The sequence below is a fragment of the Myotis nattereri genome, assembly GCF_964212035.1.
Source record: "Myotis nattereri genome assembly, chromosome: 1".
Taxonomy (NCBI): domain Eukaryota; kingdom Metazoa; phylum Chordata; class Mammalia; order Chiroptera; family Vespertilionidae; genus Myotis; species Myotis nattereri.
The window spans coordinates 99,379,508-99,393,360 of record NC_138075.1 but is presented as its reverse complement, the minus strand read 5'-3'; the positions used below and the strand labels follow the sequence as shown (position 1 = coordinate 99,393,360).

At 43.5% G+C, this 13,853-nt stretch overlaps 1 pseudogene across 1 annotated transcript; it reads left to right on the top strand.

Moving 5' to 3' along the window:
- Positions 1-517: 517 nt before the first annotated feature.
- LOC308512973 (large ribosomal subunit protein eL32-like) lies at positions 518-967 on the top strand (annotated as a pseudogene). The gene has a single exon. The product of its transcript is annotated as a large ribosomal subunit protein eL32-like (transcript).
- Positions 968-13,853: the final 12,886 nt, after the last annotated feature.

Sequence of the window (13,853 nt, the reverse complement as noted above, 5' to 3'; positions counted from 1 at the left end):
AAAGGGCCAGAAGGTTGAGAACCACTGCTTTACAGTGTGAAAAAGAAAGATAAAAAATAAACCTCTTGGGAATGGGAAGAAAATTTTCAGTCCCTCGCCAGCCACTCTCTTGTTCCCGCTCACTCTCTCTCTAAATCCACCCCCCCCCCAAATCGTTGGTATTTCAACCCTCCCCAGTCCACCCCAGTCCTCCCCAGTCACTGTCTTCATCTTCTGTTTCTTCTTCTTCTCTCCCTCCTCCTCCTCCTCCTTCTTCCTCTTCTCCTCCTCCTCCTTCTCCTCCTCCTCCTCCTCCTCCTCCTCCTCCTCCTCCTCCTCCTCCTCCTTCTTCTTCTTCTTCTTCTTCTTCTTCTTCTTCTTCTTCTTCTCCTCCTCCTTCTCCTCCTCCTTCCTTTTAATAAACAGAACATTTAAAACCTGAGGTTTAGATTTCATTTCATATAGAAGTATTTGCCTGGATTTGTTGCTGATGAACATGGTAGTCAAGAATTTTAAAAGGCTAGTCTCCTCCTTCCTCGGCGCTGCCTATGGAGGTGGCAGCCATTTCCCACTCAGTACCATGGCTGCCCTAAGACCCCTCCTGAAACCCAAGATTGTCAAAAAGAACCAGAGTTTTTATCTGGCACCAGTCAGACTGATATGTCAAAATTAAGCGGAACTGGCGGAAACCCAGAGGCACTGACGATAGGGTGCACAGAAGATTCAAGGGCCAGATCTTGATGCCCAGCATTGGTTATGGGAGCAACAAGAAACAAAGCCTATGCTGCCCAGCAGCTTTCGGAAGTTCCTGGTCCATAACGTCAAGGAGCTTGAAGTGCTGCCGATGTGCAACAGATCTCACTGTGCTGAGTGAGACTGCTCACAGCGTCTCTTCAGAGAACCACAAAGCCTTGGTGGAAAGAGCAGCCCAGCTGGCCATCAGAGTCACCAATCCCGATGCAGGCTGCACAGCGAAGAAAATGAATAGACAGATTGTGTACACATTGTATTTGTGTTAATAAACTCATAAAATTCTGCCCCCCAAAAAAGAATTTAAAAAGGATTAAGAAAAAATACAAACTCTCTTTAAGATAGATAATAGTGCAGATCAGTGATTTTCAGTTGGTGTGCCTCAAGAATTTTTAAAACATGCAGTACCTGATTGTTTAGTCAGAGGCACTTACCTCTTTTTCCTTAGATTATCAAATAAAAAAATAAATGACAACATCCAATAAAACAGCAGCCATCCAGTGTGAATGTCCTGTCTTGAATCATAAATGTATAGGTCATATAATAGAGTTGCATCTTATTGGACATGTAACATAATAAGGTTGTGTCTGATTGGTTAACTCTTGGTACCAGAAATCCTTATATAGAAACATAAGACCCAATTTTTTAAAAAGTCACTTTGGAGCAAAAAGAATAGGTAATTACTATTATTATTTTTTTTGTAGATCAATCAAAATTATACCTATTTTTTGTCAGATCTGCAAAAAGTATATTTTTTTGGTGTGTCACAGATTTTTAGTAATTAGTTTATGTGTATCGTGAGATGAAAAAAGTTGAAAATTGCTGGTCTAGGTATAAGATACCAGAAACCAAGTGTAGCAAAAATTTCCAAACATCTAATACTTTTTACAATGCCCACCATTTCTTGATAATTAATATTAATTCACTAACAGAAAATGTATTGATAATAATCTACTGAATATAGCACAGGACTCAGGATTCAGTTCCTGTGTAGAGGAGCTTACAATTTAGTAGGAGGGTCAGATAGGTAAACTAATCTGCTTAAACATTAGACGATAAATCCTATATAATAAAGAGGTAATATGCAAATTGACCATCATGCCCTCACACAGGATGGCCACCCCCATGTGGTCCAAGATGGCCACCACAAGATGGCCGGCAGGGGAGGGCAGTTAGGGATGACCAGGCCAGCAGGGGAGAGCAGTTGGAGGGGACCAGGCCTGCAGGAGAGGGCAGTTAGGGGCAACCAGGCTGGCAGGGGTGGCAGTTAGGCATCGATCAGGCTGGCAGGGGAGTGTCTAGGGGGGGATCAGGCTGGCAGGCAGAAGCAGTTAGGGGCAATCAGGCAGGCAGGCGAGCGGTTGGGAACCAGCAGTCCCGGATTGTGAGAGGGATGTCCCCCAAGGGGTCCCAGATTGGAGAGAGTGCAGGCTGGGCTGAGGGACACCCTCCCCCCCAGTGTACAAATATTGTGCACCAGGCCTCTAGTTCTTATATAAAGGATGGCATGGTGCTGTGGAGAAAAAAACGAGACTTCCCAGAGGGGTTGACATCTGATCCAAGGCAGAACAGAAGGATGAGCAGAAGGCGAGAAGTTTATCTGAGAGAGAGAGAGAACCGTATGGGAAATTTTGGGATACAAATATATGAAGTTGTCTGAAGGATAGAGTCAGTGGTGACAGAGGAGTTTGAGGAGAGAGAGATGGATTGAAGCCAGACTGTGAACACCTTAATATGCCAGCTTAAGAGTTAACTCTGTAGTCTGTGGGCAAAGGATTAAGCAAAGGAATGGCATAATCAGCTTTAAGAAGATCAGAGGTGCCCTAACCGGTTTGGCTCAGTAGATAGAGCATCAGCCTACATACTCAAGGGTCCCAGGTTTGATTCTGGTCAAGGGCATGTACCTTGGTTGTGGGCACATCCCCAGTGGGGGGTGTGCAGGAGGCAGGGGATGGATGTTTCTTTCTCATTGATATTTCTGACTCTCTATCCCTCTCCCTTCCTCTCTGTAAACAATCAATAAAATATATTTTAAAAAATAAAAATAAATAAAAAGAAGATCAGGGGTTAAACTCCCTAAGTAATAGTCCCCGAAACCCCAAGATATGCTTGGGAAACACTACCTGTAAGGGAGTGAAGGAAAGTTGGCTGTGATGCAGCTGTAGCAGAGGCTGCATCCCACAGGGACCTCTGTATCAGAAATGGCCCTTCAGAGTGTTCCATATTAAGTCCAGGTGGCCAGGCTTTCTTATGCACAGTGAGAGGGCACTGGATGTGATCACTCCCAGGGAGGAGGGGAATAGCCTTGGGCAAGGCTGATTCCTGCAAGTAAAAGCAGTTCCCGGAGAGGGACACAACTGTGAGCCATCTCCAACCAAAACATCTGGCAGCTGGAATGAGTGTCTCTGTTCTGAAGAGAACCTGAGCAATGTTACAGAATGCACTACAGGGTTTAATGTGTTGTCATTTTTTAAAATTTTGTTCATTCATTCATTCACTCATTCACCTAAACTTGACCATAGTGAAGATGGTATTGAGTGAGGAGAGACTAGTTAGAATGAGATCAGATGGGATTTGTGAAAAAGGATGATATTAGAGATGATGCCAAAGGTATCATGGTAATTCATTGGGGAAAGCTAGTCTTTTCACAAATGGTGCTGGGTTAATTGGCTATCTATATGGAGGAAATAAAAAACTTCAATCCCCTTTTACACTCTACAAAAATTTAACTCAGTGGATCATAGTCCTAAATATTAAAGCTAAAACTATAAAACTTCTAGAAGAAATCAAAAGAGCAAGTGTTGTGACCTTGGTTTAGTCCAAGCTTTCTTATATAGAACACCAGAAAATAAACAATAGAAGGGCTGAAAGATTGACCATACCAAATGTTGATGAGAATGTGAAGGCACTAGAACTCACATACATTACTGATGAATATGTAAAATTTGTACAGCTACTTTGCAAAACAATTTGGCAGTTTCTTACAGAGAATATACTTACCCATGAAATCCAGCCCCATTACAAGGTATTTGTCCAAGACAAATGAAAACAAAAGAGTTGTACTGAAAGGTATAGCAGTTTAATCTATGATGGAAAGAAACTGGAAATAACTCAAATATCTGTCAACAGGGGAATGGAAAAATAAATACATTAAATAAAAAATAAATATATACTACTCAGCAATAAAAACACTTGAAGTACTAATACAACAATATGAATACCTCTTAAAGACATTGTGCTATGTAAAAGATGCCAGACACAAAAGACTATATTATTCTATTTACTAGGGGCCCGGTGCACAAAATTCTTGCACCTCAGCCCAACCTGCACCCTCTCCAATCTGGGAGCACTCAGGGGATGTTCTACTGACGGCTTAGGCCTGCTACCCGTGGTTCTCTGCTCCCTGCGGACCTGCCTGCTTGAAGCCACTGCAGGCCCTGGTGTCTGCTCTCTGTGGGGGCCTTCTGGGGGACTGCTTGCCCCTCACTGCATGGCCACTGGCAAGCAGGGCCCTCCTGTCTGCTCGCTTGCTGCAGGGGATGTTCCTACCCCACCCCCAGCTGCTAGACACCTGCGCGTGTAGGCCCGGAGTGGCCAAGGGTCATTCCGAACCCGGGCCACTCTGGGCCTCCATGCAGGCCTACAGGCTCAGAGTAGCCTGGGTCCCAAGGATGCCCATCCCCAGGACCCAGGCCGCTTGGCACTGGTGCATGCGCAAGTGGCCATCTGCCCCTGGCCACTCGGTGCCTGCCTTTGCAAATTAACCTGCCATCTTTGTCAGGTTAATTTGCATGCTCACTCCTGATTGGCTGGTGGGTGTTGCGGAGAGATGGTCAATTTGCATCTTTCTCTTTTATTAGTGTAGACTACAGGCCTGGTGCACAAAAATTTGTGCACTCAGGGGGGAGGAGGGAGGTCCCTCAGCCCGGCCTGTGCCCTCTCGGAGTCTGGGACCCCTCCGGAGATAACGACCTGCTGGCTTAGGCCTGCTCCCGGGTGGCAGAGGGCAGGCCCAATCCCTAGGTGCAGCCCCTGGTCGGGCTCAGAGCAGGGCCTATTGGGGAGTTGGGGCGCCGCCCCCAGTCATGCACAGAGCAGGGCGGATCGGGAGGTTGCGATGCCACCCTCAGTCACGCTCAGGGTAGGGCTGATTGGGGGTTTGGGGCACCGTCCCCTGTCACATTCAAGGCAGGGTCGATGGGGAGGTTGCGGCGCCACCCCCTGTCACGCACAGAGCAGGGCCCATCAGGGGGTTGGGGCACTGCCCCCTGTCACTCACAGAGCAGGGCCCATCAGGGGGGTTGGGGCTCCATACCCTGTCACGCACAGAGCAGGGTCGATCAGGGGGTTGGGGAGCTCCCCCCTGTCACACACAGAGCAGGGCCAATAGGGGTCTTGGGGCACCCCCCCCCCCCCGCCGTCACACACAGAGCAAGGCGGATCAGGGGGTTAGGGCGCCACACCCTGTCACACTCAGGGCAGGGCTGATGGGAAGGTTATGGCTCTACCCCGTCACACACAGAGCAGGGCCCGTGGGGGGTGGTTGGGGTGCCGCCCTCTATCACCCACAGAGCAGGGCCGATCAGGGGGTTGGGGCGCCGCACCCTGTCACACTCAGGGCAGGGCTGATGGGGAGGTCATGGCTCTACCCGGTCACACACAGAGCAGGGCCCATGGCGGGGGGGGTGGCGGGGGTTGGGGCGCCACACCCTGTCACACACAGAGCCACAGGGTGATCAGGGGGTTTGGGTGCTGCCCCCGTCATGCTGATCCCGGTGCCAGGAGGCCTCTCGGCTCCACTGAGCCCGGTGCTGGGAGGCATATTACCCTTTTACTATATAGGATAGAGGCCTGGTGAACGGGTGGGGGCTGGCTGGTTTGCCCTGAAGTGTGTCCTGGATCAGGGTGTGGGTCCCCACTGGGGTGTCTGGCCAGTCTGGGTGAGGGGCTGATGGCTGTTTTCCGGCTGGCGGGTGACTGAAGCTCCCAACTGCTCCTTTTTTTCTTTTTCTTTTTTATTCTGGGCCAGCTTTAGCTCTGAGGCTTGGCTCCAGCTCTTAGGCCTTGGCTGGTGAAAGCAGGTATCTGGTTTGTTTGGGTTCTATCATCAAAACACTGTTTCAACTCCAGCTCTGCGATCCCGGCTGGCTGAAAGCAGGTGTCTGGGGTTTTGTTTAGCTTCTCTATTGTAACTATGTTTCAAACTGCAAGCTCAGAGGCCGGTAGCGGCAGGTGGGGAATGTTGGAGTTCTCCGTCACTGAAGCAAGCAAGCCTCAGGTTCGTTTCAAGCTGCCTGGCTGCCAGCCGCCATCGTGGCTGGCAGTTAATTTGCATATCGCCCTGATTAGCCAATGGGAAGGGTAGCGGATGTATGGCTAATTACCATGTTTCTCTTTTATTAGATAGGATATGCCTCTATTTCTATTAAGGCAAAAGAATCTACAGTATATATCATAATTGTGTGGTGGGTTATATATATTAGTTAACACTCATTGAATTATACCTTTATTATTTCTGAATTTTATTCTATGTATGTTCACTTTTAAAAAAGTGAAATTTTAAAATAAATGAGTAGCACTTACACGGCCACCGGGCCTGATTTTCTTCAGTTCTTATTTCTCAGAAAAGTTCTTTGTATAACTTTCAGTATTAATTCATTCAATGAGGACTGACAGTCTACCAGACTTTGTGTTTTTTACAAATGGCCCAGTTTTATTTAAGGAGAGAGAAATCTAGGAATTAGACAACTCTATTTTAATGCTTTAGTTAATAGTGAATTGAATACCAAGCCCATATTAAGAAACTGGTCTACTTTAAGTGACAAGGATAATATAATCTTTTAAATAAAATAAAAAAAGAACCTCTAAAAGTAATATATAAAACTAAATCCAAAGCAACTTAGTATAAAATGGCATCTATTTTCCTGGATTGATGTGTGTGTATATATAAGTAAACATGTAGTAAGTGCCTACTTAGTTGAATAGATATGGCAGGAATAAAATTTTAAAGTGAAAAAATATTACTTCTGCAAATAAGAAAATACTGATAGCAAGGAAACTTTCTAGCTAGGAAAATATTTGACATTTTTCTCAACTGCAAGAATTAGAAAACACAAGCATCTCTCTGAGTGAAGGTCTCACCATCTATGTCTGGGGCTCTTTAGATATCATCTAAATTTCTACTGTCGTTACCTCTCTACTTTGTATTCACTCTAAAGGGTAGCTTTGTAGTTATAATCAGATAATAAGTAAAACATGAGAACTTATATATGACAATAAAGTGTTATTCAAATATAAGGTATTTTCCTGTGCATACATCAACTTTTGCCACACCCACCACAATTTTGTTCCATGACATCTGAGTCACAAGAATTATTACATTTCTTTACTTTTTCTAAGTTAAACCCAATCTGACACAGCTTCCATACTAGAGTGGCAAAAATGCTATCTATCTATCATCTATCTATCTATTATCTATCTATCTATCTATCTATCTATCTATCTATCTATCTATCTATCAATCTGTTTTCCTGGTTCCTATTCCCTTTCTTGGGGTTGTATGTACACCCCTTTCCTGCAACATGGGTAAGAGCCTTCGATCTTCAATGCCTGGTGGATGCTACTTCTGGTCAACCCTGCCCATGGGCCCGTATAGTCTGTTCACAGATATGAAGCCTCATATATCTAGATAAGGTTTGGACTCAGGATTATCTGTCCAGAATCCTAAGCTGGGCTTCCAGATGTCTAGCTTTCCTGGGTACACATTCTCCTTAGTGCCCTGAGTGCAAGTGAGTCACTGTGAGAACCTGCAATTGGTGAATCCACTCCTTAACAACCCCTTTCCCAACCCTGCCCCACAACTGTCAGTCCTTTTTTCACCTTTGCAGTTGTTTTCCAAGTACAGCAGGTACTCAAATAAGGCTGTGTCGTTCAAGTAGTTTTGTTCAATGTTGTTTCATTACAACATTGATGAGATGCCATAGGAACTTAACTCATTTATATCAGCCTACTTTATAGTGTATAATGTATAACTTTTGTTATACATTGTTTCGCTTAAAGTTTCAGAACCTATCGATGATGTTCAATAAGGACTTACCACGTATTGATCCTGAACTTGAGAATTGTTTTTCATTTTAAAGTTTGTCAGGCACCTCTAACGTATAGTCAGGATTGAGAATCATTGATTTAAGAAAATCATGATGATAAAGATGTTGAGACTATATATAACATAAATACGTTATTGATTTTTTTTTGGTTAATTCTCACCAGAGGATATTTTTCTCCATTGAATTTTTAGAGATAGTGGAAGGGAAGGAAGAGGTAGAGAGAGAGAAACATTGATGTGAGAGAGACACATCAATTGGTTGCCTCCCACCCACCCACATGTTCCCACCAGCGTGGGGTATCGAGCCTACAACCGAGGTACATGCCCTTGACTGGAATCGAACCCACGACCCTTCAGTCTGAGGGCCACTGAGAAAAACTGGCTAGGGTTTGTTTGTTTGTTTGTTTGTTTGTTTTTCAGAGAGAGAGAGAGGAAGGGAGATAGAAACATCGATGAGAGAGAAACATCATTGATAGGCTGCCTCCTGAATGCCCCCTACTGGGGATGGAGCCGGAAACCTGGGCATGTGCCCTGACCAAGGAATCCAACAGGTGACCTCTTGTTTCCTGGGTCAACACTCAACCACTGCGACACACTGGCTGAGCCCTAAGTACATTTTAAAATATTTAAATGATTGATGTCTGGTATTAGTAGGTTTTAAGTGAATATAGAAGATAAATTATCAGTCTCTTAAGTAGCTGAAGAAATTTCTTGGGAAAAGTGGGATTTAAGGAGTACTAGATGCAGAATATTCTGGCCTTTCTCCCTCCTGCACTCTGGGGATTGCTGGAGCTAGGCGGCCTTCTTGGACGATGAGGTGACTTTGGAAATGTAGGTCATGCATGACTAAGCAACAAGATGGAAAGAGCCTGAGTCCCTGACACCACTATGGCAAAATGGCCCTGGATCACCTACAACCAGACATTTTCAGACATAAAATAAATAAACTTCAATATTGTAAAAGCCCGTTCCTGGGGTGTTTTTTTGTCACTTGTAACCAAATCTAATGCTAATGTCAATAGCAGTAACTACTGTATGACTGGTTAAAAGAATCTCACTAAAATAATAGAGTAATTAAATATGCTTGTTCTATATAAGTTCAGAGCTTGCTTTTAGGTGTAATTTAAAAGTGACTGTGATTACCACCTGGATAAGAGTGTGTGTTCTTCAAATGCATCCAATACAGCAGTCGCATATATTGGGCAACACTGTGAACCCAATCTTCTATTTTGCTCTTCAACTTTTCTTAAGTATTTTTCCTTTGGTTTAAATACCAAAAAAGCAATATATCTTATAGGAAAATCCCTAATGCATAAAAACATTTCTTCTCTAGAAGACAGATATAAAAATTGTGAAAAATCTATTTGTAGAAGCAAATGTGATTATTGAAAATTATTCACGTTGAGCATTACTGAATTTCCGGGCAAAGCAGTTCATTTCACAGATTTTATATCCCTGATTAAGTTAGAGACTTATATAATCAAGCAAGCCCTTCACTTCAAGATCCACCATAAACTCTAGTGCCTAAAGGGGCCACGTTACATAGTCACATGTGGGGTTGTGAGAAAATAGGGAACATTGCCTCTGAACCAAGCAATGGTTCCTTCCAAAAAAGAACGCCTTGAGTGAGTGGGGGCCACTATCATCAGAGTTTCTGATTTTTTAAAAAGAAGCCAAAATACTTGCTTTTTAAATGTGTTATCTTCTAATGGTCAATTAAAAAATTCAAAAACACAATGCACACCAAATCAAACATCTCTATGAGCTGAGTACCATTTTCAGTTTATAGTCTAAATGTAATTGGATCTGAGTTTGCAAAATCAGATTTTAAAGAATTACTTTAATTTGGCTTTAATATAACTGTTCTTATTGATTAAAAATCACCTGAACCCAATGTAAAGGAAACATAATAAATGACAATTTGTTAAATAGAGCAAATGACATGTTGGAGGACTACCATATACTTTTTGAGTTAGGCAGCACTTATCTGGAATGAAACGCAGAGAAGTTGTGACTTTGTTTGCCCAGGCCAACAGGCCTTGGGGATAAACACGGTTTTTGTTGACATAGGGATGACTTTGTCTCTGTGATTGCACCTACCTGTCACCCTGTCAGGAAGATGGCATTTCTTTTTCAACTGAATTAAAGAAATTTGTCAAATGCTTTTTATGTGCCAGAAACTGTTTTAGGTGCTAAGGACACAAAATTGAGTAAACCAGTCTCTGTTTTCAAAGAGTTCATAGTTTAGTGGGGGGAGAAAGAAGTATAAACAATTATAATACAATATACTATTTGTTATTAAATCAAAGATGCCATCAATTAAAAGATACACCATTATTTCTTGTACCTCTAAGAAAAAAATTGTTTGAAGCTTAAATAAAGATTTCAAACAGTGCTCAGCAGTGCTTTTGATCTAAGTAAGTGCTCAAGAAAGGTTTGCTATTATTAGCAGAGGTATTAATGATAGAACTTAAACTTGAAGAAAGACTAGGCCTTTTCCAAGAGATAAGGGAGAAAACAGAATCCAAGGAGAAATAACAGGCACAAACACCTAGAGGCCTGTTTTGGAAACATTCTTTCTGTCTGCTGTGCTGTAGTAGGTGAGGGATTTTTCCTTGGGAAATTATCTTTTTTGACACCCTCTTCTTTCTCCTGGACTTTCCTCCCCTCCCCTCCAGTCCAACACAACCACAAAGTCAGTTTGATTTTTTTTCAGATTTATACTCAAAAGCATGCACCTGGCCCTGTACTCAATTATGAACTTGGCTCCTCAGACCAATGATACTAGTTACTTGTCTTCCATTTCCCTCCTCACTCCCACATCCCACCCTCTTCATGTTGGGAGAAGCCTTTGTCTGACATCTTTGATTTAAGAGGATTAATTGAACCCAGTGCCTGCCAGGTTCTTTCGGGGGACTTCATGCAAATAGGGCTCCAGGTGGTCGCTCCTGATTTCCCAGAGTTCCCCAAAGGGGTAACACTCTGTTAGGACATTTACTACAAATAACATTTGGTGAGCCTAACCCCCTCTGAGGTTTGGAGAAGTTACTGGAAGTGCACAAAAGTAGCCAGTTAATAACAGAATTGACCCTTTCAGTGTTTTGCTGCATTGTCATTCAAAATGTTTTTCCTCCTAAAAGATTTTCTTCTCAGTATTTTTGCAATTAACACAATGCCCCCCCCCCCCCCTTTTTAGAAATTAACTAGCATTTTGAGTAAGAAACCTAGCTGGTCTTTGAATTTGAGTTCATTCATCCACTCATGCCTCCACACATATATACTGGGTACCTGCTTAGGATTGTGTACTCAGCTATGAGTAGAGGATTTAAAGTTGAACAAGATGAGCATTGTCCCTACTTCACAGAGCCTACAGTCTAGCAGAGGTGGAAATTAAAATAATTTTCGAGGCTGAGAGAAAAGGAAAACTAGAGAAAGCATCTCTGAGGAAGTTCCTGTGGAGTAGAGACCAAAAGGGAGGGGAGAATAAGCTGCATAACAGAATGAGGGCAGAGAAGCGATAAGACGAGATTGAAATATATTGCAAACCATGTAACAGCAGACATGTGTATGAGTGCATGTATATTATTAAACATACATCCCTCTGTAGCTCTCCAATCTCTGTCCCAGAACAACCTCTTTTTATTTTTCATAATCTTGTTTTATGGATGTTTATTATATTAGGGTATTAGTACACCATTGGGTTTGCGCTGGAGACAAGAGCCTTTCTGGATATAGAAGTGACCTGATTATTTTGTTGATTATTTGGGAAGACATGTCTTAGATCAGATCCTGGAGCTGAGAGGGATGTGAGGAGCTTGTAAGTGGAATTTGGTTTCTCTTGGTTTTGATTCTGAAAAATGAAATATGCATAGAAGTCAGGGAAGGGGGGGTAATAATAGTATTAATTTTTTTTATTGAGATCCAGCTTAGAAATATATTAATATAGCAACCTAGCCTATGCATACATTATTAAAACACTAGTTCCCCAAAATTTGTGTTTTGGAAAAAATTACCCTAATTACATGTGATACAATCTGATCTTTATATTTTGGATTCTGATTAGTGTTTCTCAGGGTGGCAGTCTATTAATAGGTCACAAAACCAACTTAGTGGATCATGGTATCCACCTAAAAAAATGAAATTAGAAGCAGAATATGGAGATAGACTGGAAAATAGTGAAGATTCCTCTATATTGTGGCCTTCCCTTTGTCCCTAGGGAACACATTTTTGGTTTCTACTGGAGGCTGTGTTTCTTGGGTTTGCAAACTGTTTACCTGAATAAAGTTTCTCCTTTCACTGAACTCCAGATTGGGACTCCTGTTGCCGTTGCATTGGTGACAGCAGCTTTTGATTGACAGGCATATCTAGACTCATTAAAAAAGAATTCTCATTTTTGGAATGATATACTATAAACCTGTAAATAATGTAATTAACAATTTAGAGGTTTCTTAAATTTGTGATTTTGCAAGGAAAAACATTGTTTTTTAAAACATATGTAGAATTTTTAAAAATTGCTAATTTTTCTAACTGCTCCACAGAACAAAACCTTATTATAGTTAAAATTATGTAAAAACGTCACAAATTTCTTACATCAGTTGATAATCATTAAAATCTCATATGAAATTATATTAAGATACAATGTACACATACTCTTTAAAAATACAGAAACTTTAAAAAACTTTGATTACTTAGGTAGATCTTTTTCTAAATAATAGATGTGTTTATTTTTAACTAACGTTGAGTTAAAAAAAACTAACATTCCTGTCATCATTCTTTCCTATGGAGTTACTATAGTGTTTTCAATGAGAGTGTAAAGGAACCATTGTTTCAGATTTTATTTACACTGGATCTGCCTGGAAAAACCCCAGGTCTCATCTACCCATTTGTCGTGATTCCAAATAAGTTTTTAAAAGTGTCCTTGCTACCTTCACCTTACGGTCTATTTTCAAGGCCTGTTTTTCCTACTTAATTTATTTTCTCCAAGGCAGACTTGTCGCAGCCACTTTTTACTTTAACACCTATTATTTTTTCTGCTTCAGAGTACTCTAAGAATCCTACAAGCTAGAAATGCTCTGTTAATACATTGTCAGTTCTGGGAGCCTGCCCTTTCCTTCTCCTGAGCCATCTTTAAACCAGATCTCTCTGGTGAAAATGTGAGAGCAGAAATCTGGGGCTGGGCACGCGAGATGTCGTCACACGAGCGGGAGGTGGTGGAAAGTTGACACCAGCAAAGAAGTGTACATATTTGTTTACACGGATCAATTTCTATTAAATGTAACAGAGATAAGCCGACACGGGGAATCCGGTAGGAGGGGGAGAGACTAAAATGTCTCAGGGAAAGGCTAGAGATGGAAAGGAGACAGGGCGAGGGAGCTGGGCGCCCGCCGCAGCCGCGAGAGGAGCCTGCAGGGCGGACTGCGGGGCAGGCCGAGTCGGGGCGGGGCCGGTTGGAGCGAAGCCCGGGGCGGGGCGGGGCTGGGCGGGGCCGGGGCGGGCCCATGGGAGACCTGACACCTCTCGGCAAGAACCCTCAGGCGCCCGGCGGAGAACACACGGCTGTTCCCACACGTGGAGAACTTTTAACGAACACGTGAGGAAAAGACAGCAATGTCTGTGGAAAATCTGCCTCACCTCCGGCGTCCTGCCCAACCCCCTCCCTAACAGCGGGTTTGCTGTGCCCCCGGGGGTCTTCGCCCCTTCTACTGATGTCCCAGCTGCGGGTCACACGCTTGGAACGCAGCTGTCCCGAGCGGCCCCACCCTGGGCACCCGGACGCGCGAAGCACCCGCAGCAGGCGGCCTTGCAACCCGTCTGCGCCTGCGCCCGCGCCCAGAGTTCCAAGACGGGGGCGGGGCCCTGAGAAAAGGGGCGTGTCTCTCGCCGGGCGCGCTGGGGGCGGAGCCGTGGGACCCGTGTGGTCCTGTGACCTGCGGGTTGACCTTCCCGAACGCTGGGTCCCGTGACGTCACCTCGCCGTGACGCGCACGCTGTAGGAAAACTGTAAGTTTCGGAGGATTCC